The sequence below is a fragment of the Parambassis ranga genome, unplaced genomic scaffold (assembly GCF_900634625.1).
Source record: "Parambassis ranga unplaced genomic scaffold, fParRan2.1 scaffold_31_arrow_ctg1, whole genome shotgun sequence".
Taxonomy (NCBI): domain Eukaryota; kingdom Metazoa; phylum Chordata; class Actinopteri; family Ambassidae; genus Parambassis; species Parambassis ranga.
Genome location: NW_021144801.1, coordinates 1,270,549 through 1,295,600, shown reverse-complemented (window position 1 = coordinate 1,295,600; position 25,052 = coordinate 1,270,549). Strand labels below are relative to the sequence as shown.

The following is a 25,052-nucleotide window of genomic DNA, read 5'->3' as shown; positions in this document are numbered from 1 at the left end:
CTTCTGAGTACACGAGGAGAAACTTAAACAACAACCGAAGCTGAAAGGAGTCGATGTTTGAAAACCTTCCCAGCAAGGAATGTTTTCATTTTATTTACATTTCTATTGCAGATTATTATGATTCTAGATTGTACAGATACATTAACCTGCTTAGATTACATATAAAATGCATGTTGACCTCGTGCTGTGTATCTAAAGTCTCCCCGTCCACCTGCAGATCTTCCTATGAAACAACAGCATGTCAGCATCCAGGTAAAGTTTTCTAACAGGATGATTTGACTGTAGTTTTACTCAAGTGCACTGTTATTGTCATACATATGTACATATAATATTAATATATAAATAATATATAATAATACAATATATAATATTAAGTCATAGTGGTTGTAACTCATAAATATTACCGTATTTTCCGGACTATAAGTCGCACTTTTTTTCAACCTTTGGCTGGGTATGCAACTTATACTCAGGTGCGACTTATCTATTAAAAAATATACAACTAGTTAGCCTGTGTCCTGACGTCCCATTACAAATATCATGGCAGCTGTTCTGTCCCTCTCCTGACGGTTCTCTTCCACCTCCAGCTTGTCCACACTTTCCGCGCTTTCCAAGCACATGTGACACTCGTGGTAGATAGGTCGCTAATTCCAGACAGCTATAGCGCACAGTAGTCTTTTACTCATTTACAGGATGTTAATAGGAATTTCTGTGCAGTGAAGCTCATCATTTCTCTGCGTGAGAACATGTTGAAATGCATGTGTCTCACTCAATGCCCTGCAGCCACACCACTTAAGTTAAGAGGAATTCAAGAGGCAACATTACACTAAAAAAGTAGTGATTTATTTACACTGGCGCAACTAATAGTCCGGAAAATACTGTATTTTTTTTTTGAAAGAACAAACCCGAACAAACTTATTATAACTTAACTTTATGATTCAATGTTGAGCTAATGCCACAGCCACAAAAAGACATTTCTCCCAGCTGCTAGACAGCAAGCCTTATCTAGACATGGAGGACAGTCTCCTCATGGAGGACAGTCTCCTCATGGAGGACAGTCTCCTCATGGAGGACAGTGATATGCAAAGTGTTCAGTCTTTGTTGACACAGTTAGAAGAAATCTTTGTACATGTCTTTACCAACATGTGCTTTGTGTTGTTCTTCCACCGACTGAAATCTTTGAACTTCAGTAGATTGGATGGCTGCCTCATGTTTATGTTAACAGGATTAATCTTTAACCCTAATAAGTTCATGGTCAGTTTATGGGTGTATGAGAATAAGTACTTAGGAGTTACAATAGACCACACACTTTGTTGGAAACCACATATAGAATACATCAAAAGTAAGCTATGTAAAGCTATAGGCATAATCTATAGAATTAAGAACGAATTAAACAAGAAATGTCTGTTTATCTTGTACTCATCACTGCTGTTACCATACATGTCATATTGTGCAGAAATTTGGGGAAATATTGGTAAAACAATTATTGATCCAATAGTGAAGCTTCAAAAAAGAGCAATAAGAATCATAAACAAAGCCTCATACCGTGAACATACTAATATGCTTTTTGTGGAATCCAATGCTTTAAAATTGATGGATCATAAACTCTCTGTCTCACATGTTATTGTCATGTGTTTTTATGGAAGATGATGCTGACTGTTGTTTTCTTGCTTCTCTCTGTAAACAGCTTGTAAACAGCAGCTTGAACTGCAGCTGCTCTGCCTGACAGCTGCTGTACAACTGAAGCTTGATTGATTGACTGATTGTTTATCAGCTTCAGCCTTGTTGAGTGTACAGTCTCCAAAATCAGCTCATTAGCTTCTGCTTTCTTCAAGCTGTAAATCATGAGTGTGGTTAGTGCTTGCAGCAGCCACACTCGTGATTTCCAGCTGCTTCTAAACTAAAAGCATCATATCTGATGTCATGTTTGGCTCACACTGTGTCAATGATACATCACAACTATATTCAGAAACAAACAGACAAATATGAGTCAAAGAGGAAACAGCTGTTCCGAACTTTGCTCAGATTATTGTTAAGAGCAGGATGATGGTCAAGCTGACATTAACTGTTCGGAGCTAGCTTGTTTTCTGGCCATTCGTATCAATGTAAAGTAGAAGTGGCACATGGATGAACGCTGGCTTTCATTCTGAAAACCTGCGTTTCATTCTGTTATGCTGACTTTCATTCCAAAAATGTTGCCTTCCATTCAGGGGGAGCTGAATTCTGTTCCACAGTAATGACTGTTATTCTTTATAAAGCTCTGCATGGACTTGCAGCAGACTAGAATGCCAGCATTCCAGTTCCTGTCATATTCATTTGTTCAAAAATCAGCATGGTCCAACAACGGATCCAGTCCTGGTCCCGTGTGTTTTGCTGCTTCCTCTCTGCTCTCCCACCTCTGTGTGCTTGTCCCCCGCTGATTAGCTGCCCTGCCCTAACGTGCTGCACCTGTGTCTGATTGTAGACAGGCCCTGTGCTCTTCACATGATCTGTCTGTGTGTGCAGGTATGTTCAGCACAGAGTTAGGTCAGGCATTGCTGTGTGTCTTAACCTGTTTGACCCGGACTTGCCTCTTAGAACTGTTTTTAGACCATGAAGCACAAAGGCCCCTCAGATCCTCCAGCTCCTCTCCGTGATGTGTCCTAACATACCAAAAGTAGGTCATATATCACATCATCAGAAGTCTGTGGAACAACCGCTCAAGTTAAACCAACCCAGTGTCCCTGGTGGTCTAGTGGTTAGGATTCGGCGCTCTCACCGGGTTCGATTCCCGGCCAGGGAATTTTTAAAATTGTGCCTAATTTCCTTCCAGTCATTAATACAGTCCTACCTCGTGTCAATGAAGATTCTCAGTCACCCAGGTCATCATACGTAGAGAAGATTGAAGCAAGGCGTCTGGACTTGTAGAGGTTTTCTTGAAGATGTTTCACTGCTCATCCAAGCAGCTTCATCAGTTCTAACTGTTGGTGGGAAACATGTTTTATATGTGGTTGTAGACCTCAGTGGGTGGTCTGGGTAAAACTTGCAAACAATAGCACTAAATGTTTCCATAATTACCTGTGATGGTCTGGCTGCCTGTGCCAGGTGTGTCTAATGACTGGCTAACGACTATGAAACTGCTGGTAGACAGCCCATTGTTCTTGCTGTTAGCAAGCTTGCATGTCAGCTTAACATAGATGGCTTCCTTGACTCCTCTTTCAAACCACCTTTCCTCTCTGTCTAAAATGTGAACATTGTTGTCCTCAAAGGAGTGTCACAGATGCTTCTCAGAGACAGAGTAAGCACACCCTTCCAGCGTGGCTTGCGTGAGGTGTGTTCATACTACAGTCACACTGTTTCTCAACCAGCCCTGGAAAAGTTTAACACACCTGTCATTTCGTCGGAAAACAAGAAAATGATAACCCTAGACTAACAGACTTCAACAGGAGCACTAAACTATTTCAGACGTGAAATCACTGACACCAAGGTCACCCTATTTTCTGAAGTAAACATATTATGAGTTTCTGTAGTGTAGTGGTTATCACGTTCGCCTCACACGCGAAAGGTCCCTGGTGCGAAACCTGGCAGAAACAGAACATTGTTTTGTTCAGAGTATTTCTTCCTGTAGGGATATAGTAAGACTGATGAAGAAAGAAGTGCATTCAGACTGAAAAGGCGGCTGCAGGAGGAGAGCTGGCCCAGTTTAGTTCAGGAAGCAGTGCAGCTGTGTTCATTGATCAGCTGCTGCACGTTGGTTAGCTGAGAACAACTCCTCTTCCTCATCCTCAATGTTACGGCACCATGCCTTTTGGTTAGGGTGGAGAAGTTTTTGTCTTAGGCTTGACTTGACATGTAGCAGTGCTCCGTCAGAATAAGTGAATATATTCTGTGAATACGCAGCTCACATGAAGTACTTGGAATGTCTTTCTTTCTTTTTAATCAGGATGCTAGTTGAATAGAACACATGTTCTCAGTAGCTGCCCTCACCGTAAACAAGCTGTGCACATGCCTGACTCCTGGTCTGTATGAGGAGCACCAGTGAACAACTTATTTTCATGTTAAAGCACCTTGACATATTTGATTTAATTTCTATTCACAATTGATTTTGTTATTCTAGCTTACATAAATGTCATTGTCTGTACTGTATCCCCAATGGTACAGCAAATCATACAGTTGTTGTGGCCGAGTGGTTAAGGCGATGGACTTGAAATCCATTGGGGTTTCCCCGCGCAGGTTCAAATCCTGCCAACAACGATTCTTTTCATCTCCAAGATCACCTTATGCTCCTCCATGTCTGAGGACCAAACCGTGGCACAGTCAATCTGACAGTTCTAAAAACTATCATTTTAAAATTGCTGGACCAAGAATGTTGCCTTCCATTTCAGAATGCTGACTTCCATGATGTCACAGGCCGCTGTCGGGTTAGGGGTTTAATTCCGGAATCCTGCCTATCATTCTGGAGTGGGTGGATGTCTATTCTGGTATGCTGCCACTCATTCTAGATTTCTGCCTTTCATTTGGGAATACTTTCTTTTATTCTGGAATGCTTTTCATTCCAGAATGCTGTCTTGCTGACTTCTGTTCCGGAATACTGACCTCTGTTCCAGAATACTGACTGTTGTTCGGGAATTCTGCCTATCCTTCCGGAATACTGATGTCTATTCTGGTATGCCGCCACTTATTCTAGATTTCTGCCTTTCATTGCGGAATTTTGACTTTCATTCCGGAATGCTGTCTTTCATTCTGCAAATGTGCTCTTCATTCTGTTATGCCGATGTTTGTCCCGGAATGTTGCCTTCCATTCTGGAATGGTAACTTCCATTCCAGAACACTGGACCTCATCTCAAGGCATCACAATAGTCAGAATGATTCATTATGTGGTGACCATGAATGCAGATGAAAACTCTCATCTCTGGCTCAAGACTTGTTGAAATAGCACAGAGACACTCTCAGTCTGTCCACATCAGTGTCAGTGAAGATTTCAGATTGTTTAAATAGAGAAGCAAGAAAACAAGTCAGCCTTATCTTTCATAAAAACACAAGACAATAACATGTGAGAAAGAGAGTTTTATGTTCAGTGCTCCCCGTGCTTGTTGGGACAATGGTAGAGCACCTTCCTAATAAAGTAAACAGGGTAGAATGGCGGTGAAGGCTTGTAGTCTCAAACGACCATGTGATCGTGAACACAGCCGGCTTGGAAGCAATTCAACCTGTGCCATGTTGGCACGTGACTACTTGCTCCGCTGTCGGCAACTTTCTGTGATAGCTGTCTGTCAAACGGAGACTCGGGTCGGTGCAGATTTACCTGCGAATGAAATGGAAACAAGTAAAGGAGCACCAACACCAAACTGGACAGGACAAACTGGACAAGAAAATGCACTCATGGACAGAACCAACCTGGGTCGTGATGACAATTTTAATATCACCAGAGTCATAGTGCCTTTTAACTTCCTGTGGCGCCGTCCTTCAGGGTGGATACAGCTCCTGTCCTGAGAGCTAGAAAAAAAGGACTGCACTCAGACATCCCGGAAAACAGCGTCACTGACCCCGGCTTTGTGACCGTACAGGTGGACAGAGATCTGACTGGTGTGAGATTTTGCTTGGCACAGAGGCAGCTAATAAACTGAAAGTTGTACCTTTTTCAAATGACATGGTGAGGAGGAGAACAGAAGATCTCTCAGCTGACATTCAGGCACAGCTGCTGGATAGACTGCGATCATGTAAGAAATGTTCCTTTCAGTTGGATGAATCGACAGAGCAGAGCATCTCCAGTGCTGCTCAGTTGATAGTTTTGGTGTGCTATCCCTGGAAAGGAGATATTTTGGAAGACTTTCTGTTCTGCAAGTTATTGCGCAGATAAAGTCTGTCAATCCAGAGATTAAAGCTGCTCACTGTATGCTGCTGAACATGAGGCACTGCTGGAAAACATATAGAAAACATTTCCCAGTTTGGGATAAATAAAGTATTTGTTCTGTTCTGTTCTGTTCGTCTTGTGTCTTGTGAGCTTTAGATTATATTATTTCTTGGGCTCTATGCTCTAAATGTCTTAAAAATATGTGTTTCCTTTATTTACAGTGGTGCATGTCATGTGACTTTACTTATGCAACATGTATGATAATGTTCTGTCTCCTCTCATTTCCAGACGTGCAGCCAAAAACATGTGCAGTGATGATATGTGACGGTATCATCATGGTCTCAGAGAGAAGAGCTGAGTGTGTCTGTTCTGATCTTTGTTGTGTCTCTTCTCCTCTGTAGTTTCTGCTTGTTGCTCCGTCACACGCCCTCTGCTGGTGAGCCGCGTCATTACACACAACCTCTGCTGCTGTCAGACTGTATAATAACCACTTCTGATAGGAGCAATATTCACACACCACAGTGTACAACACATTATTTATTTAGTTTCTGATGCACTATGTACAGTTTTCTTACAGACCACTTCTCCCTCCACTCACCTGTGCAATAACTGTTCATATGTAAACTGTTGATGATTCTATTCTATATTTTATTGGTAGTTTATTTTATCATATATATCTTTTCTTAACTTATCCTTTGCTGTCTGTACCTGCTGTTGCAAAAATGCAATTTCCCCATTGTGGGACTAATAAAGGTTTCTTAATCTTAATCTTAAGACTGTCTGGAGGACACACAGAGTGGACATGGGTCACAGAGTGCTGCTGCTGTTTGTGTCTCTGCAGCATGGGCAGCTGCTCCTGCTCCACTCGTCACCGGCTGATTGTTCACACCTGTGATCAGTCATCAGCCAATCCTGCTGCAGCTTCCATCTAGTATATGTGTCCAATGGAAGCTGAGCAACATGTCAGCTACACACATAGAAACACTACACATAGTTTGTCATATAAATAACATGGATTGAATCATGTTGTACAGTCAATGGAAACAAAAAGCACTGAGAGTGGTGCTGGTAGTGCAGCAGTGGATGGAGGCTGAAGTGCTGCCACCTAGTGTCAATATTTGGTATTAACTCTGACTACATATTCCACCTTTAACTCTCTGCCATATATACTGTGCCATGTGTGAAGTGATAATAAAATGTGAATGTGAATTTATTGTAAAGAACTTTACTTATTATCCCTGTTATAAGTGAGCAGTGTGTGTGTGTGTGTTTGATGGAGTGTGTAATGTCTGCTCAGTGTTACTGATGCTGCTGTGTGTGATCTGAAAACTGATCAAACTGTGATGTGTCTGATGCTGACAGAAGAATCAGAGGTCAGACAGTCGGATCCTCCTCTGTGACACCTTTAACATCATATCAGAAATCTCTGTCTGCTTCTGGTACATGCAGCTGATCACCAGCAGGGGGCTCACTGCTTTGCTGTCACTCAGGGGGCCTGTTCTGTCTGCCACTGGGATATGATGAGGTGAACTTCAGAGTTTGAATGGATTTCATTTGTCATGTGTTTATGATCATTTTATGAATCAGTTCAAATAAAGGAGACTCACTGAAGTCACAGTTTAGTGTTTTAATACTTATACACACTTATTTTGAAGCTGCTATCAACTTGATGAGTCTTCCTGTTGAAGCACGAGGCAGGACGTGTGTCAGAACATCCATGAACTGAGTAGATTAAGAGGAAAAGCTGATGTGTCACAGCTGCTGGTTGTGTTCTTTCAGTGTCTCCATCTTGATGAAATGAGGCGTTTTACTTCCTCCAAGTAGAGTGGACCTGGCTCACAGAGTGCTGCTGCTGTCTCTGTCTCTCTGTAAGCAGCATGTTAAACAGCAGGCTCTGAATAGTGACGTCATGATGTCACAGTCACATCAGTCTAATCTCCCAATCGGAGAGAGAGCTGTCATCAACAGCAGGAAGTGCAGGAAGCTCATGGTGTGCAGGCCTCTGATGTGTGGAGGCTGTCGGCTTGTAGCAGCCAACAAGAAGGGAGTTTGTAAAAGTTCTCTGTAACTTTAGATGTGAGGATTCAGAAAGAACTTAGATCAGATATGTGCAGCACTTGTGCAACAGATACTCCAACAGTGACAGCTCTTCTGAAGAAAGCCTGAGGAGCTGAGACCTGGATGAGACACTGATACAGCTTTGCTCTGCTGACAGGAAGGATGAAGGGACAGGCTGACCACACACACACACACACACACACACACACACACACACACACACACACACACACACAGACACACACACACACACACACTGACACACACACACAAGGGTTTTTATGGTTTAGATGGACAATTTCTCGAAACAGGCCTGAAGGTGGTTTAGATGGGCTACCCTTTCCCATGGTCCTAGAGCTATGGGAGTTGGCTTAGGTTACTCTAAAAAAATTGAAAAAAATTTGGGTCACTTCAGAGTTCAGATACACGCAACAGAACTCTATACACATGACCCTGCTCCAACTGTGGTTTGAGCAGACATTTCACTTTTTGATAAATCTGTGGTTTATGAGAACAAGAAAATGCATTATCTGGACTATGACGTCACTTTTAAATTAACATGGATTAACATAAATACACACCTGACAACACAGGATTAAATGGACAGGTTCTTTAATTAGTTTGGTTGCCTAGCAACCAAACTTATTGTTATTCTACGTGCTATTGCACAAATCCAAAACTAAAAATAATAAACATATAAACAAAAAGAGGTGCATAAAAATGAATGCACTTACATGTTCCTTCTTGCTAATATATTTTAACAGGAACATTCTACAAAATAAATATGGGAGGTTTCAATATAAAGATAACTTAAATAACACAACCGTGTACTCTTCTTTGCACAGAATTTAAATTAAATTTGATTATAAGTGCATTTACATTAATCAATGCATACAAAACAAACTTTTTAACTCTAATAACTTTATATTAAATCTGTTACTACAACGTAGTTACTCTCCCATATTAGTAACTGATTGCTTTTAGAAACTTGGTTTCTATGTGCAAATCTGTGGATTTACATACATTACATTTCCTTCTGTGACTGTCTTTTTGCAGTTACTCCTCGGTTTCTAACAAAGTCCCTGATATTTTGCACTGTTCTCTGTGCTAAAACAGACCCTTCAGCCATCTTGCAGTGAGTGCATTCAGTTTTGGTTGCCAGTTGTCCTTTAGATATGTGATCTTTAAAATGTCGCATTACTGCGTTGACCTCAGCCTTGGACCATGGTTTCTTTGGTGCTCTTCTTACTTCATTATCTGGACAAGCATCTTGTAGAAAAACAGAAGACACAGACACAAACAAGTGTGTTAATACATTTACCTATTGCCACAGATTCCTGTTTACTTATTCCTAGGATTAAATCATTTTTTTACCAATTCATCATAATTTCACCACTGAGACGAAGTTTCACATAAGCTGCAGCTGAAAAATAATGAAAATACTCTTTATGTAGTCGAGTGCAATGTTTAAAATTAAATATTAAAATGATTTTGCCAGAGGTATCAAGTTACAATTAAAGTAGAAGAGTATAAGTAGTAGAAGTGTCACTAAAAATCAGTCTGATGGCCACTTTCAGGAAAGACCTCCTGTGGCGTTCTGTGCTGCTCTTGGGTAGTCCCAGTGCTGTTCATGCAGCGTGGCATGAAGGGGGTGAGGCGTGTTGTTCTCCTCTGTCACATCCACCACAGACTCCAGCTGAAACTCCCAGGAGGAAAATCTGCTTGTGGGTTAAACCACCTGATTTCAAACATACCCGGAACCCATCAGAAGGTGCTAACTACTAGCACTGCTAGGTGCAATCAATAGTGCAGCTACTATTGCATCATAATAGTAGGGGTAACACTGACGTGTCAGCCCTCCTTGTGTGAAGACAATACTACGTTAAGACGTGCATGTCTACTTGGGGCCTCTGTAGCCCAGTCTTGCCGCACCTAACTCAACATGCAACCCAGCTCCTGATCCAGACCTCGCCTCTCTTGCCTACTGCAATGCCCTCCTAATAGGTGTTCCAGCCGGTGCTTCTGCTCCAGTATGCAGCTGCACGTCTGATTTTCAACCAGCCAAAAAGAGCATCACACTTCTGTTCAATGAGCTACACTGCTTACATCAAATTCAAAGCACCAGTGTTGCACTCTTAGTAAGGTTTTTGATTGTGTTTGTTTTCATTTGAATGTTAATCCTCTTCTTTTAAGTTGCTTTAGACAAAGGCATCTGCTAAATGCATACATGTAATGTAAATGTAATGATCTAAACTTCTAAAATACACAACACTATATAGTTATCTATTTTATTCTTTTGAATTTGATTTGTGTCTTTATATCAACTTTTTGAAATGTGTTTTCCATCGTCTCCATGAATTTGTTTACGCCTTATGTAACATTGCTCTGCAACTAAACTTGCCTTACCTTCAGATACAGAGACAGTCTCATTTACCGTGGATGTCACTGTTGACACAGCTTCTGCTGAACACATATGGAAAAAAGTTTTTGTCATGGTAAAATACATTTCATCATCAGAAACACAAGTATAGTGTAAGGCAACTTACCAAAACCTCCCGTGTCATGGAGCGGCTCTGTGACTGTAGACTCTGAAGCAGCATCAACAGGTTCACGAGTTTCACACTCCGTTGCCGTTGTGAATTCCGTTCCACTATCATCGGACTCATTCTCGCCGTCCTTGGCTTCATCATCACTAAACACAATTTCCTCTGGGACATGGTGTGAATAAAGGTCAAATGAAGACAGTGTACACATGCACTGTGTTCAGACTAAATAATCACTCAAGATATTCATACCCTCAAGTTCAATCTCATCCAATGATTTTCCCTGCATTCTGGAAAGATGTCCTTTCTCCATTGAGAGAAGTAGTTTGAGGGTGGCCTCAAACTACTTCTCTCACAGCCTCCTCCAGGTTTTGTATTGAGAATTCCGAGCGCAGACACACCAACAAGCGACCAACTTCCCTGAGCTTCTGTCTCATGTATTCACTCTTTGTAGCATCTTGCCCATGTCTGTTGTAGAGGGACTGGGCAAACTGAACAATAGGTCATAGGTCATTTCGCACAACCGAAGCAACCTCATCCTGTTTCATGGCTGTCAGGAGCTTCCACACACCACCTGGAATCCGGTGACTGGATGCAGTCTGTAGAGCAGCAGCCAAACCCAGCACTCTGGTTCTTCCAGGTTCCTTTTCAGTATCTTTATTTTCTGGCTTGCAGGGGCATTTGCGGACATGTCGCCAAAACTCTTTCCGAATGTACATCCCTTGACAATGCATACAGGAAATAAACTTTCCTGCCAATGATTTAGTTTTAGGTTTTCTCTTAACTTTCAATGGTCCCGTTCCATCTTGTAAAACTGCAACGTTATGTCTAAAATTTCCCTTATTTCTCATTTTCTCTAATAGTGTTTTCCGCTCTTGTGAGTGCTCAGGTAGGGAAAAAACATACAAACATACAACTTCAGCGTGCGTTTTATGTGTTCTCAGGTGGCGAGAAATTTTGCTTTGTGGCTTACCACAAATGTAACAGTAATTTTTTATGGTCATAGTCAATTGACTTGAGTTGTGATTGAGAAGCTGTGCTTCATCCTTTGGCTTTTTCTTTGATGCCTTTTTGGTGGATGTACCTAAATGTGATTTTTTAGCAGCACTGGGAATCACATGGTCTTTAAGAGGTGGTGGAGCCTTGGATTGGCTAGGCCAAACTTGGATGTCTGCATCTGATCCATGAGATGTTCCTTCAGCCATAACAGTTTTTTCTGTAACCTCTCTACCGCTAGACATCGAGGGTATGCTTGTATCTGAATCATTATCATTTTGTGACTCCGAGTCTGGTATGTACTCCTCATCAGACAGGCTGTGATCAAAATCTGATAGGTTACCCACTTCTGAATTGTCCTCATCTGACACCAGATTGTCCACAGAACATATAGAAGACTGTGGCTCCTGAAAGAATGAGAAACAAATTAAATAATTGGAAACAGCAAGAGATGTTAGATATTCAAGAAACCTTATATAGGGACTCACCTGTGAATGGTGCTGGAGGTCATCTGTAATTCGCTCAAGGCATTTTTTATGCCAGACGCCCAAACAAACTGTAACACATTTTAAAAGTTTTAATTTTATGGGTAAATTAAAAATGTCTTGTGTCATAGCAATGATTTACACAGAAACAATAGAAATGTTGTTTTAATTTTAATAGAGCGAATAAAAAGAATTAAAAGACAAGAATCGGGACAACCTTTAGCATAGTACCCACTTTTGTTGCCAGCTGTTTATATTTTTTAATTAAATTTTAATTGAATTAAATTATTTTAATGGCTGTATGTGGAGTTATTTTTAGTAAATCTATACTGTTATACGAGCTGTACAATGACTCCTTTAAGTTGTATCAAAGTTTTGTTTCTATAGTATTATCCCATGAAAAGATACAACAGATACAACAAAAATATGAGGGGTGGGCTCACCTTTGTGAGATACTGTAAATGAGAATGCATACACCAAAGGATCAGTTTATTACATGCAACTAGATAAAAATACATGTAGTGTACCATAAAAATGCCACAATAAATCCTCCATCCTGAAGGTTCAGTGTTTCAATAGTTTTAAATGTGGAGGCTTTATTTCTTGGTGGTGTTGAACTACATACAACACCACATTTAGACTTTATTTAATATAATTAAATTGACAAAAATGATTATTGCATGTGTCAGTAGGCTATGACAGAACACGACACAACAAACAACATATCTGACAATTGGCATCCAGTTGCATCAGTTTGTATGCACAAACGTTAGAAGGATTTATTTTTGGACTGTTGTATTAGACACCTTCCCTTTCAGGTGCACCTATGTTTTAGGTAGATGTAAGGAGTGCACGTCCACCTACGGCCCTGTACTACACCACTGTACTAAATACTGCAGCTTACCTTTGCACTTATATCCAAGCCACTTCAAGGAGGATACAGGTCCCACACACTGGATGCACTTGTCCAAGGATGATACTGTTGTGCACACAAGCTGATGCTTCTGACACCGTTGGTGAAAATGTATGGTAATATTTAATAATGTGAAAAGTCACATACTGATAGCTAGAAAACCATATAAACGTAACCTAATATTAACATGGCATACAATATACTGTACCTTTTTATTGCAGACAACTGGATCCATTTCATTAGAACCGATGAACTGTTTCGTGCCATTTTCAGTGGTTCCCTAAAACAGTAAAAAAGAGCCAACGGTTAAAAACTACATCTGCATTGATATCCGTTTTCTCATGTTAGGTTTTGTTAATACCAAAATTGAGGAAGAAACGTACTGTAAAGAAATACTTGCTTTACAACCTTTATAGTTTTTTAGACATACAGTTTTTTAGACACATTATACTAAACCAGATAAAATTCAGCTTGTCCAAGAACTTCTAAAAACAAACTGATGACACTATCAACCGCACCTTGAGGATTGGTGGTTTACTGCTTAATACACACACACATTCAGATCCTATGCCAACTTTCACTTTCAGGAGAGAGTACTTACAAAACACATTTCACATTCAGGTGACTACATACACACATACCTACATTACGTGTTGGTGGACTTACGCATTGCCACACGCAAAGAATGAAGTGCTAAATTTTATGTACCGTTTCATTCTGGCTGTGTGGACCAAGCAGTGGACTTGTCAAGTTCCTGCCTTCATCCATCTCAGCCTGGTTGCCCACGGCCATCTCAGCCTAACTCCTCCCTAGTCACTGTTGTGTGTCCTTGGGCAAGACACTTTACCTGCATAGCCTCCAGTGTGCTCACTGGCGTATGGCGCTCTTTGCTGGGCTGCCTTGAGCAATTTCCCCATTGTGGGACTAATAAAGGTTTCAATTATTATTATTATTATAATTATTATTATTTAATTATACCTTCATTATATATATTTATACCTTCATTCCAGAGGCTTAGATCCTTAATTTAATATTATTTCTGTGTTCACTAAACTGATTAGACAAAGCGAAATATAATACACACCACCAGAGTTTTCCATCAAAATGGAACTCAAACATGAACACCTTCAGCTTGTCATGGTAAAGTCTCTTTCTTCTTTCACATTCTTGCTTGCTTATGAGTTCACCTCGATATTCCAACAGAAAGTCTCCTTTTTCAAATGGAGCCGTGGTGAAGATGCCACGACCTAATTAATACACATAACAAATAGATGACAAAAAGTAAGCTGATGTATTTAATCATAATTAAATCAAGGGATTCAACTTACCTTTGAAGGCATTGATGAATTTGATGTCAAATCCTACTTTGTCCCTTTCAGCACTAGCATTAAACTGTGCATCCTGCTTTGGATCGAGCCGTCTTCGCATTCTGTCTGATATGTGTCAAAAACCTGCAAAACAAAAAATAAATCAGGATTGTGTTCATTGCATGACAAGCATGAGCAACACACAGTAATCTATAAGTAATCTAGTAAAAAGACAAACAGAAGCAGGATGCTGTGCTCATAACTGCATCTTAAATGTTAAATGCTACTAAATGTATGAACCATCTCAGCCAGAAATAGGGTGGGGCGGCATTAAGGTATACGGCGGGGCACACAGGTAGCGACGGTATCATTTTTAATACCGGCAATAAAAAGTGTAAAAAGAGTGTTTTTATTACCATGCGTAACTTCTAACATAAAGACTGCACAATGCTGCGCTCTTAACATGGTAAAATTACAAAAACAAACAGAAACACATCGGGACGGGCTCAGCAGTTTAATACCGCGGTCCGTTCGCTATATGCGTTTTTAAATGGCCTCAATAAAAACTATATTAAGTGAAAAAGATCGCTTGTCATGTTTCAGGCAGTTTAAAATGCACTTTACCTGCCGTGAAGTGTCGGCTGCAGCAGCTGAATTAAAATGAGACGTGCGCGGTGTCTCTGCAACTTGCAATGCGTATATGCGACTTAATGTTACGGTTTTGCTGATATTTTAATCTTAAATTAAACTACACTGCAAAGAAAACCTGGATTGTCAAGCAGCTGCTTTACCTGTCCGCCTCTCTGCCAAGCATGACGCAATGGCTGCGTTTAAATGTCCTCCCTGAGAACTAAGCACCGAGCCCGCGCGGACTAACGCCGTTTATCCAGCCGCTCCTAACGTAGCCGAGCTCCGGTACGCAACCAAAACACACAGCGGTGGCCTCACTCCATCCATTAGGCCACGTGGTCTAGTGTGTTTGTCACATAAACTTTTGTCAGAATGTTATTGGCATAGTGTTTATGATAAGAGTTTTTGTTGGTGCAGTAGCCAGCGCAAACACATAGACATATTCTGACTAACATGGGCACTGTAGATGTCTTTGTAAACAATAAATGGACAATATTTAACTTGTTTCTGAGCCTCTCTATCTTCAGTTAGCATAACTTTCAATGGACTTTGATTACTGTAGTGGTGCAGTATAATATAGTATTACTATGTCATAGCACTGTGTTGGTTTTCAAAATCCTTTGATAATATAATCGTTATAATAATAATAATAATAATAATAATTTTGGGTGGTTAAAAATGTTGATCTCTTAATTTAACTAGAATGGAAGTTCCTGAAGAAACTGTGATTGCAGAGCTGTTAGCAGTGTAACAGATATCAGCTATTACAGGCGACCATTTCACACCTGAAAGCTGTGCTGTTGAAGTCATATCAGGTATTTCACAGAAGCATTTGAAAAACAGGATGGATTTATGTTGAGTAATACATATGTTTTCACTATAGCGCCCCCCAGTGGCCAAACCGCATGCAACTTGGTACACTAAGTCTTAGTACTAGCCTACATAGGTGACCCAAATTTGGCAGCTATATGTTACAGTATGCATCAGTTATAGTACATTAAGTACACATGGCCACGCCCACAAAAGTTTATTAGCCAATAGCAATGAAACGCTATTAGATATTCCAAAATAAAAAATCTTACACTATTTAAAGTTGTCCACTAATGTTTTGTCCGATGTTTTTGACACTTTATATCTCACCACATGGTGGCGCTATGACTACAGTTTTAACTATATTTAAGTAAATACATCTTTTAAAATATGTTCAAAGTTTCAGCTGTATAGCATGGCTACTTTCTGAGTTGCACATTTTTAATTACTATGTTGTCAGATTGTCCCAAAGTCACAGCAAGGGTGTCATCACATTTAGACACTTTAGTTTTGAAAGCATGTTTGTAGCTTTACAGCTGTAGGAGGAGCGTTCTGTCATCATTACGTTTTTTTTCCTGTTTCTTTAAGTAGAATAACATTGATGTGATGCAGTCAGTTGGAACAGTCTGGACAGGTTTGACTGAATGTTTTATAGCGTCCTCTGTAGTAAACAGGGACTGATCGCTGCATTCACTCGCTTAAAATTGTAACCCGGGTGAAAAACTCCAGCTACTGCTCCCATATATTGTATTGTGGGCCATGTTGTATTTCTACGTAATGACGTCCGACTCAGACCAATCGCATCACTGTAACCTGGCAGTGCCAGTCTAGATGCGAGCGGGACACAAGTAGGAAAAGTTTGCTGTAATTCATGTTGTCATCTCTTCAAATTAAATGTACTGAATGTCGATCTATAGGAGCCAACTACCAAAGTCTTTATGTGTCGAGTGGATCATCTGAATTGATCTTAAACTACAGAACTGGTGAGTCTCATTACTGTTAGCTCAGCCGCTCATTCATTCCCATTGGGTAAGTTAGCCTGGCCGCTTCCATTGGTTTATATGGAGCGGTCAGCACAGGATATTAAGAATTAAGAAACCTTTATTAGTCCCACAATGGGGAAATTGCATTTTTGCAACAGCAGATACAGACATCAAAGAATAAATTAGGAAAGATATATACATATATATATATATCCCTGAGGGGGCAGTCCGAAATGTGAAGGGGGCATCATGTGTACACTTCATGTTGAAGCACTTTTTTCCTCTGGTCTTATAGTGACAATATGTTCCTTGCTGAATTGTGTTGTTAGCTGTGTCCAAAGCCAGCCTGGAGAAGTGGATTGCACTTTGTCAGGCCTTTATCTTCAGACCTGTCCAACTTGTGAGTCCCAGCTGAAGACTAAGCTTCTGCTGGTATAGCACTGAGGCACGCAATCCCCCTGACCACTATAAGGTGGATCCCTCAGGGGAAAACTGAAACATAAACATTGAATAAATAAAATATCCTTAATCCAGCTTTTATTAATCAACAACATAACATTTATCTGGATGGTCTCATTCTCAAAAACATGTAATCTAAAGTAAGTTTAAGTTTACAACACTCAAAGGTCTTATGAATAAAAGTAACACTTAAAAAAATTAAACCCTAGCAGACAGGCTATAGATCATGTAATGTTTTCTCTTTTTTATTATTTGTTTGTTTTAGTTGTATTTTTTAAAGCACTCTACTCCTGTCCACTTTACAACCACAGTCTCCTATTTCCCTTTGCAAAAACTTTCGTATAAAATGGATGCATTGCAGTGTCTGTGTCCTGCTAGAGCTGGAGTGGAAATTAAGTCAGCTGGCTTTGTAGAAACTGCAGTGTGATCTGAAACAGAACAGAACTACAGTCTGAGGCTTTACATAGGGCTCTGTCAGACAGCGGTCATTTGTCTTCAGTCACATTCAGCGGACATGGACATGAAACCTGTCACTACACCGTTAGACCACGTGTTGACTCATTTGCATACGGACGCTGATTGGATGTTTACTCAGGGTGTGTGTGTGTGTGTGGCAAGACATTTGAGGGGGCACTGCCCCCTCTTGCCCCTGCCTAGAACCGGCCTCGGTTCTGATTACAGAAGACGGAGTCTGACAATCCGGGGTGACCAGGGAAGGTCACGACATTTTGGGGGCCCGTCCAGGATAGAAGGTAATTATATTCTTCTCAGATCCGTCAATTGAACACAGGGGTTGATTACGAACAGACAGAGGACATGTGGCGCGCCAACAATAAGGTGAGGAGACCTTTTATATCTGCATTGACTACTCTAAAGTGTAACATGTCCCGAGTCTTAGTAGTAATCTGTCTGTAAATTATACGAACATTGACTGAAACAAAAAAAAAAAAGAGGTTAAAGAATTCTTGTAAGAGTAAAGATAAAGAATAAGAAAAAGGAAAAAGGGGTTGCAAAATCCTGAGTGTGGCGACTCCACCGGTGCTCTGACGAGAGGCCGGAAAAGCTGGGTTTGAGTCCCGGGGCTTGAGGAACCCTAAATCACTAAAAAAAGAGAGAGGAAAAGAACAACAGGCAAACACATGGTATGGATGTTGGAACGACTGGAAACTGAAACAACGACCGCACTAGTTAGGCGGAAGTTGTAGTAAGTCTACAGGCTTCCAAATTACAGACGTATAAGATTCTGGTGTCGTGGAAGAGAGGCTAGTCTCAAATCCACTGGACTGAGTACTAGGGACACAGCGTGCCATATTTCTCAGTCGGCCTGAATCTAGACAGTGAAGAACACTGTTATAACTGTGAGCCGTCTAAAAGAGAGACGGCAAGAACAGATGAACTGTGAGTAGTCGGACCGGCTACAAGAACAGAGGAAAGTCCTGTGAGTTCGAAAGCACCCCTTACTGAGACACACAGCTGAGAGTGGAGCTGTAACACACACACATACTGAGCGCTCATATTATGGGTAATGCATGAATGAGAAATGTGGATGAGTGCCAGGGACGTGTGAGCTGAAGCAGCAGCACTGCTGGAAACCTAACTGGTGCTAACGTAAAGCAGTGGTCTGTTGAAGTAGGTTCACTCACGAACTGGATTAGTTGTTTCTTCTGATGTGTACATAGTTTGGTAGAGGACATAGAAACATTGTAACTGCAGTTTTGTAAATTTGAACTTAAACTATAGTTTTGTAATTCCTACGTGAGCACGAGATTAAGACTTTAATGACTGACGACATGGACTTAAGTGTGCACCGAGACATGACTGACGACAGGTGGGGTCCGCACAGCCCACTAAAGACAGTAGAAGAACAGCTGACGGTCTTAGGCGGAATACTGAACCAGACTTATGACTCTAAGACTGCAGTGGCAGAAGTGATTCTTATGAAGGATGCTGTAGATAAGTTGTTGGCAGAAAGATGTTGTGAAAGTTGATGGTGAAAAATAGAGGAAGTTTGCAGAAGGAGTTCCAGAGAAAAGGGGGAGAGAGAGTAATACTGATGTACATCAGTGTCCTCTTAGACAACATGGAAAAAAGACACCCGCAGTGCACACAACATGCAGGAATAGCTAAGCTAATTCAGAAAACTGAACACATGGTCATGGGACACCAGCTGTATGTACTCACAACACATAGTGTAGTCGCATATGTAAACTCAGAGACATTCACACTCACCTCACTGACACAGGAGGCGTATGGAGGGGACCGGATGGACGACCCATACTGCCACCTGGATTGAGACAAACTGCCATGGAAGAAGCACATGGGCTAGGCCATGTGGGGGTAGCTCAGATGTTAAGAAATCTGGAGCACTGGGGGCACCCCTACATGAAAGACATGGCTCAGTATGTAATTTGAACATGTGATCAGTGTAATAAATACAATCCGAGACCAACCATCAAACCAGAAGCAGGACACTACCCACTAGAGGCCAAGACGGGCAAAGAAATCATCATTGACTACACTGACATGATTAACTCTGTGAGGGGATTCAGATATATTTTGATGTGTGTTGATGCATACTCAGGATGGCCAGAAGCCTGTCCTGCGAAAAGGGAGGACAGCAAAACTGTCATTAAATTTCTGATTAACACCTACATCCCTAGACATGGTTTTCCTGAAAAAATCAGATCTGACAATGGAACACATTTCAAAAACAAAGACCTCCAGCAGGTGGAGGCTATGTTGGGACTGAAGCATGCTTTTGGTACTGTTTATCATCCACAGTCTCAAGGAAAGGTGGAAAGGATGAATCAAACCTAAAACAAAAATTGGCTAAAATCTGTGCACAGACCAAATTTATATGGGTTCAAGTATTATCTATTGTATTGATGTTCTGTTAATAACGCCATATAATCTACACCCTATGAGCTTCTTACAGGTCGACAGTTTCCTGGACCAGCTGGCCGGCTGAGACTGAAAGAGTATGTATTATGATATTAATATAAACCATAATGAATTTAAAGCTTTGGTGTTAGTATTTAGCTGAGTGGGTACTCCTGAGGGTCATCAAAAGGAAGTGGTCGGAGAACAAGGTGGACAGGTCCCTATCAGGTGACGGAACGCACCTCACACGCAGTTCGGCTGAGAGGAAAGGGGGACACCTGGTTCCACTGGAGCCAGTGCACAGCTGCAGAGGAGCCTCAACGATCTCTACAGGACGTCCACGCTGATCTGAGGGCGCAGAAGTCTGAATCGGCTGATTCAGATACGGATCCTGTCACAAAAGGGGCAGAATAATCCCCTGACAGGAATCCAGGATCCCGGGTAGTCTAACCCCAGGGATCCGAAGAAAGAAGACACATCGTGAGGACGAGAGGACCAGAGAACCAGGCGGGGCGCTGGACGATGAGGCAGACGGACAGGAACACATACATGAACTGATAAAAACACAATTTTGTACATTCTGACAATTTTCATTACATTTGAGCTGTTAGGAGTATCTGGGGGCGGGAACGGTGAAAGACCGACCGATTAAAATACCCCCACATACTATGATGTATAACATGTTTACTGTTTGACTGCTCACACTTTTACTTATATTTTTGACACATATAACCTTTGTCACGGTTTTCTTTGGGTGTTGGACTCTAGTAGAGTCCAAAAGGGGGAGTTGTGGGATTATATAAGGTTAACTACACACTGACATGATACAGAGCACATATTTACTCGTATGCATCCTGGCTCTCAGGGAAGAAAGGGAGGTTTTCACACTCTTTCACACACAAACATCCTTACTTTTAGGGAGTTCGGGAGGATGTTCGTCATATCCCTTTGATGCGGTGAGGGCCGAAGAATAGGGAGGCATTGGACGTAAGATAAATCATCCAACATAGGAAGGATGCAGAGTGTTTCACAGAGATATGTTAAACCAATTATGATAATTTGTAGGTGGGAATAAAAGGGCAACATTTCCCAATATGGTAATACCTACGAAGGTCTTGAAGAACTGTTTATCTATTATGCAAATGTACCTCCACTTTTCAATAAAACAAGCCTGTGTCCAGGGAAGGGCAGAGCACTTATGGAGGGGAGTGGAGCAGACTGAAAGGCCTGTGTTCACTGAGTGTTCTCCCTTTTGCAAAAGGCGAAACTATAAAACCCAGGGTATTTTCTTTCACTCAATGTTCTGAATACAGGAGACAGAATCTGACAATCCGGGGTGACCAGGGAAGGTCACGACAATGTCCTACTCGAGCACTGTGTCAGAGAGTGATAAGAGAAGATAAGATAAGATAAAACAGTGGAGACTGCGACCTGAACGCAGCGCCTTGGACCGCTCGGCCATCCTGACATGAACAGCGTGCTGTCCACAACAAGTTTGGAAAAGCTCAAGGATGAACACTTAATAAACAATCTGAAATCTTCACTGACACTGATGTGGACAGACTGAGAGTGTGTCTGTCTATGCTATCTCAACAAGTCTTGAGCCAGAGATGAGATTTTTCATCTGGTCACCACATGATGAATCGTTCTGACTATTGTAGTACCTTGAGATCTGCCTTTCCCAGGTGTTTTGTCCTTAAGGTGAAGCAGTCTCTGCCTCAGGGTGAAACTGGGTTTGAAATGTGCTGGGACGTTTTATCCTTTGCCTCCTCATTGCACACCAGTTGTTCTCGGCCCAGCAATTTTAAAATGACAGTTTTTGTGTCAGATGGACTGTGCCAGGGTTTGGTCCTCAGACATGGAGGGGCATAAAGTGATCTTGGAGATGAAAAGAACCGTTGTTGGCAGGATTCGAACCTGCGCGGGGAAACCCCAACGGATTTCAAGTCCATCGCCTTAACCACTCGGCCACAACAACTAGGAAAAGGTAACAATGAAGAGTCTGACAACCCAGGTTGGTTCTGTCCATGAGTGCATGGTCTTGTCCAGGTTGTCCTGTCCAGTTTGGTGTTGGTGCTCCTTTACTTGTTTCCATTTCATTCGAAGGTAAATCTGCGCCGACCAGAGTCTCCGTTTGACAGACAGCTATCACAGAAAGTTAAGTCAAAGTCAAAATTCCAGAAGTTCCAGAAATCTAGAATAAGTGGCAGCATTCCAGTATAGACATCAGTATTCCAGAATGATAGGCAGAATTCCCTGCTCTCACTAATTTTAATTAATTTAATTTGAATTAATTGCTGCTCTCACTGACACTTCTATCAGCAGTATTACTACACAGCTGGCTGCATGGCAGTGAATGACATGCTGATTACAAACACAAGTCCACTGTGATGGTTCACTTAGACAGGCACTGAAATGTTCTTCTTTGTGGAGCCTCTTCCAAACCATGATCTGACAACTACTAAACATCCAAGACATGAACAATAATAATCAACCTTTCATTCATGTTAGGCTGAAAACACATCAGAAGAGTCTTCGTCACTTTGTGAGATCAGTGAGGAAGAGTATGTTCCTCAAACAGAAAGTGAGACTTCAGTACATGTCAGACAGCACAAGAGAAGCAGAAAGACTGATGTGAAGCATCAAGGTATCATGCTGAAGGTTAGTTCATACTTTTAGACCTTCCTCACTTTGTGAGGCCTCAAACAGTCTTTTTGCTGCTAAATATTGTGTTAGACTAATGGAAAAGAATCACTGTTGTGCTAATATCACAGATGGATAGCATCTCCATCACAGTCTAATATAATGTTGTGGTCCAGGTGCTCCTAAAGCTGTCAGAAGATGCCATGTTTCAGTGTCTCCTTGAAGCCTGTGTAGATGAATGTATGGAGAGCAGCAGCAGCTTTGTTGTGACTCACAGCTCTCAGTCCTTGTAAATGATTGGAATGCATGTAGTGCTGTTTATTTCCACATTGTCCTGTTTAGCTGTCCAGGAGACTTACAGGCACACAGGTCAAATGAACAGTAACACTTTGGATTTGTGGGATCAACAACTCAAACTGCAGCAAACACACAAACAATGTCTCATTGTAGTAAGTTAGTCAATCAGCTACAAGCTGAATGTCTGTCCTGACCTGGACACATACAACTTCTGTCTATGCACACAATTTACAGCCATAATCCCGGTGAGGACAGTTGTGTGTCTTTCCACTCTCATTGTTGTACAGTAAGACGCATGAGCTCAGGACATTTTCAGCAGTACATTTGCTCTGTTCTAGTTCACCATTTTGTCTGGCTCTCTGCTTATGTTCTGCTTTGATTCCAAATACAAACATCCAAACATTTTCAATGTATATGCTGCACTAATCTCAAACATTCTGTTCAGAAATAAACAAATGCATCTTCATTTCACAGTCACACATGTAACCAACTTAACCTCATAACTTCATATAAGCGTACTTACTCTCTGGTTATGAGTCTAGCTTTAAGGTAACACAGACAACATGAAATTAGCGTCTGTTAGCAACATGCTATTACGTGTTTCTCTCACTTTGTGAACACTCGTAAACCATAAACACATCTAACAACACTGTCTGCAGTCACTTAAGATACCAACGGAACAGATCTGATCACTGACAAGTGAGCTGAATAACACTGATGACCTGGTTACCATGGTAACTGTCAGTGGCTGGATATATGAGGCAGCAAGAGAACATTTGTGTGTCTAACATGGACTGAGTGTCATGGTCTGGGTACTTCCTGGTTGTTGTTGTTGGTCTTTTTCTCCTTCTTTGTGTGTGAGTGAAGGGGTGAATGTTTACTGCTGTATTAGCTGCAGTACATATTCATGAAAGGATCTGATTCTTCAGCATTGAGCTGTGTGAGTGCTGCTATCAGGAAATCAGAGTTAAACAGTGAGAGCAGAAATCCCCCAGAGGGCTGGACCTGACTGCTGTCCTGATAAAGACATGAGCAGAGACATGAGGAAGACTGTCTGGAGGACACACAGAGTGGACATGGGTCACAGAGTGCTGCTGCTGTTTGTGTCTCTGCAGCATGGGCAGCTGCTCCTGCTCCACTCGTCACCGGCTGATTGTTCACACCTGTGATCAGTCATCAGCCAATCCTGCTGCAGCTTCCATCTAGTATATGTGTCCAATGGAAGCTGAGCAACATGTCAGCTACACACATAGAAACACTACACATAGTTTGTCATATAAATAACATGGATTGAATCATGTTGTACAGTCAATGGAAACAAAAAGCACTGAGAGTGGTGAGGTAGTGCAGCAGTGGATGGAGGCTGAAGTGCTGCCACCTAGTGTCAATATTTGGTATTAACTCTGACTACATATTCCACCTTTAACTCTCTGCCATATATACTGTGCCATGTGTGAAGTGATAATAAAATGTGAATGTGAATTTATTGTAAAGAACTTTACTTATTATCCCTGTTATAAGTGAGCAGTGTGGGGGCCTGTTCTGTCTGGGGCCTGTTCTTTGCTGTCACTCAGGGGGCCTGTTCTGTCTTTGTTTCTATGGTGACCCCACAGGCTGCAGCAAAACACCACTACAGGTGCTGGTCATATAATTAGAATATCATCAGAAGGTTGATTTATTTCAGTAATTCCATTCAAAAAGTGAAAGCTGTATAATGCAAACATTCATTCCACACAGACTGAAATATTTCAAGTGTTTATTTCTTTTAATTTTGATGGTTATAACGACAACCAATGAAAACCCACATTCAGTATCTAGGAAATATGTGAAAAGGTTCAACATTGAAGACACCTGGAGCCACTCTAACCAGATAATGAACTCAAAACACCTGCAAAGGCCTTTAAATGGTCTCAGTCTAGTTCTGTAGGCTGCACAACCAGGAAGACTGCTGACTTGACAGTTGCCCAAAAGACGACCATTGACACCTTGCACAAGGAGGGCAAGACACAAAGAGGCTGGCTGTTCACAGAGCTCTGTCCAAGCACATTAACAGAGAGGGAAGGGGAGTACAAGCAAGAGGGAGTACAAAGTGTTCTGCCCAAACAGGGACTTGAACCCTGGACCCTCAGATTAAAAGTCTGATGCTTCCAATACTTCACTAGTACACTTCATGTAGTGCAGTGAGTCCTGATTGACTTGCAATTGACCCTTTATACAA

At 41.4% G+C, this 25,052-nt stretch overlaps 3 non-coding genes across 3 annotated transcripts; 2 read left to right on the top strand and 1 right to left on the bottom strand.

The window, feature by feature from the left end:
• Window positions 1-3,496: 3,496 nt before the first annotated feature.
• On the top strand, window positions 3,497-3,569 carry trnav-cac (transfer RNA valine (anticodon CAC)). Its single transcript has one exon. It is a non-coding gene; the product is annotated as a tRNA-Val (tRNA).
• Window positions 3,570-4,148: 579 nt separating this feature from the next.
• trnas-uga (transfer RNA serine (anticodon UGA)) lies at window positions 4,149-4,230 on the top strand. Its single transcript has one exon. It is a non-coding gene; the product is annotated as a tRNA-Ser (tRNA).
• Window positions 4,231-21,790: 17,560 nt separating this feature from the next.
• Window positions 21,791-21,872, bottom strand: trnas-uga (transfer RNA serine (anticodon UGA)). Its single transcript has one exon. It is a non-coding gene; the product is annotated as a tRNA-Ser (tRNA).
• Between the last annotated feature and the right edge of the window lie 3,180 nt (window positions 21,873-25,052).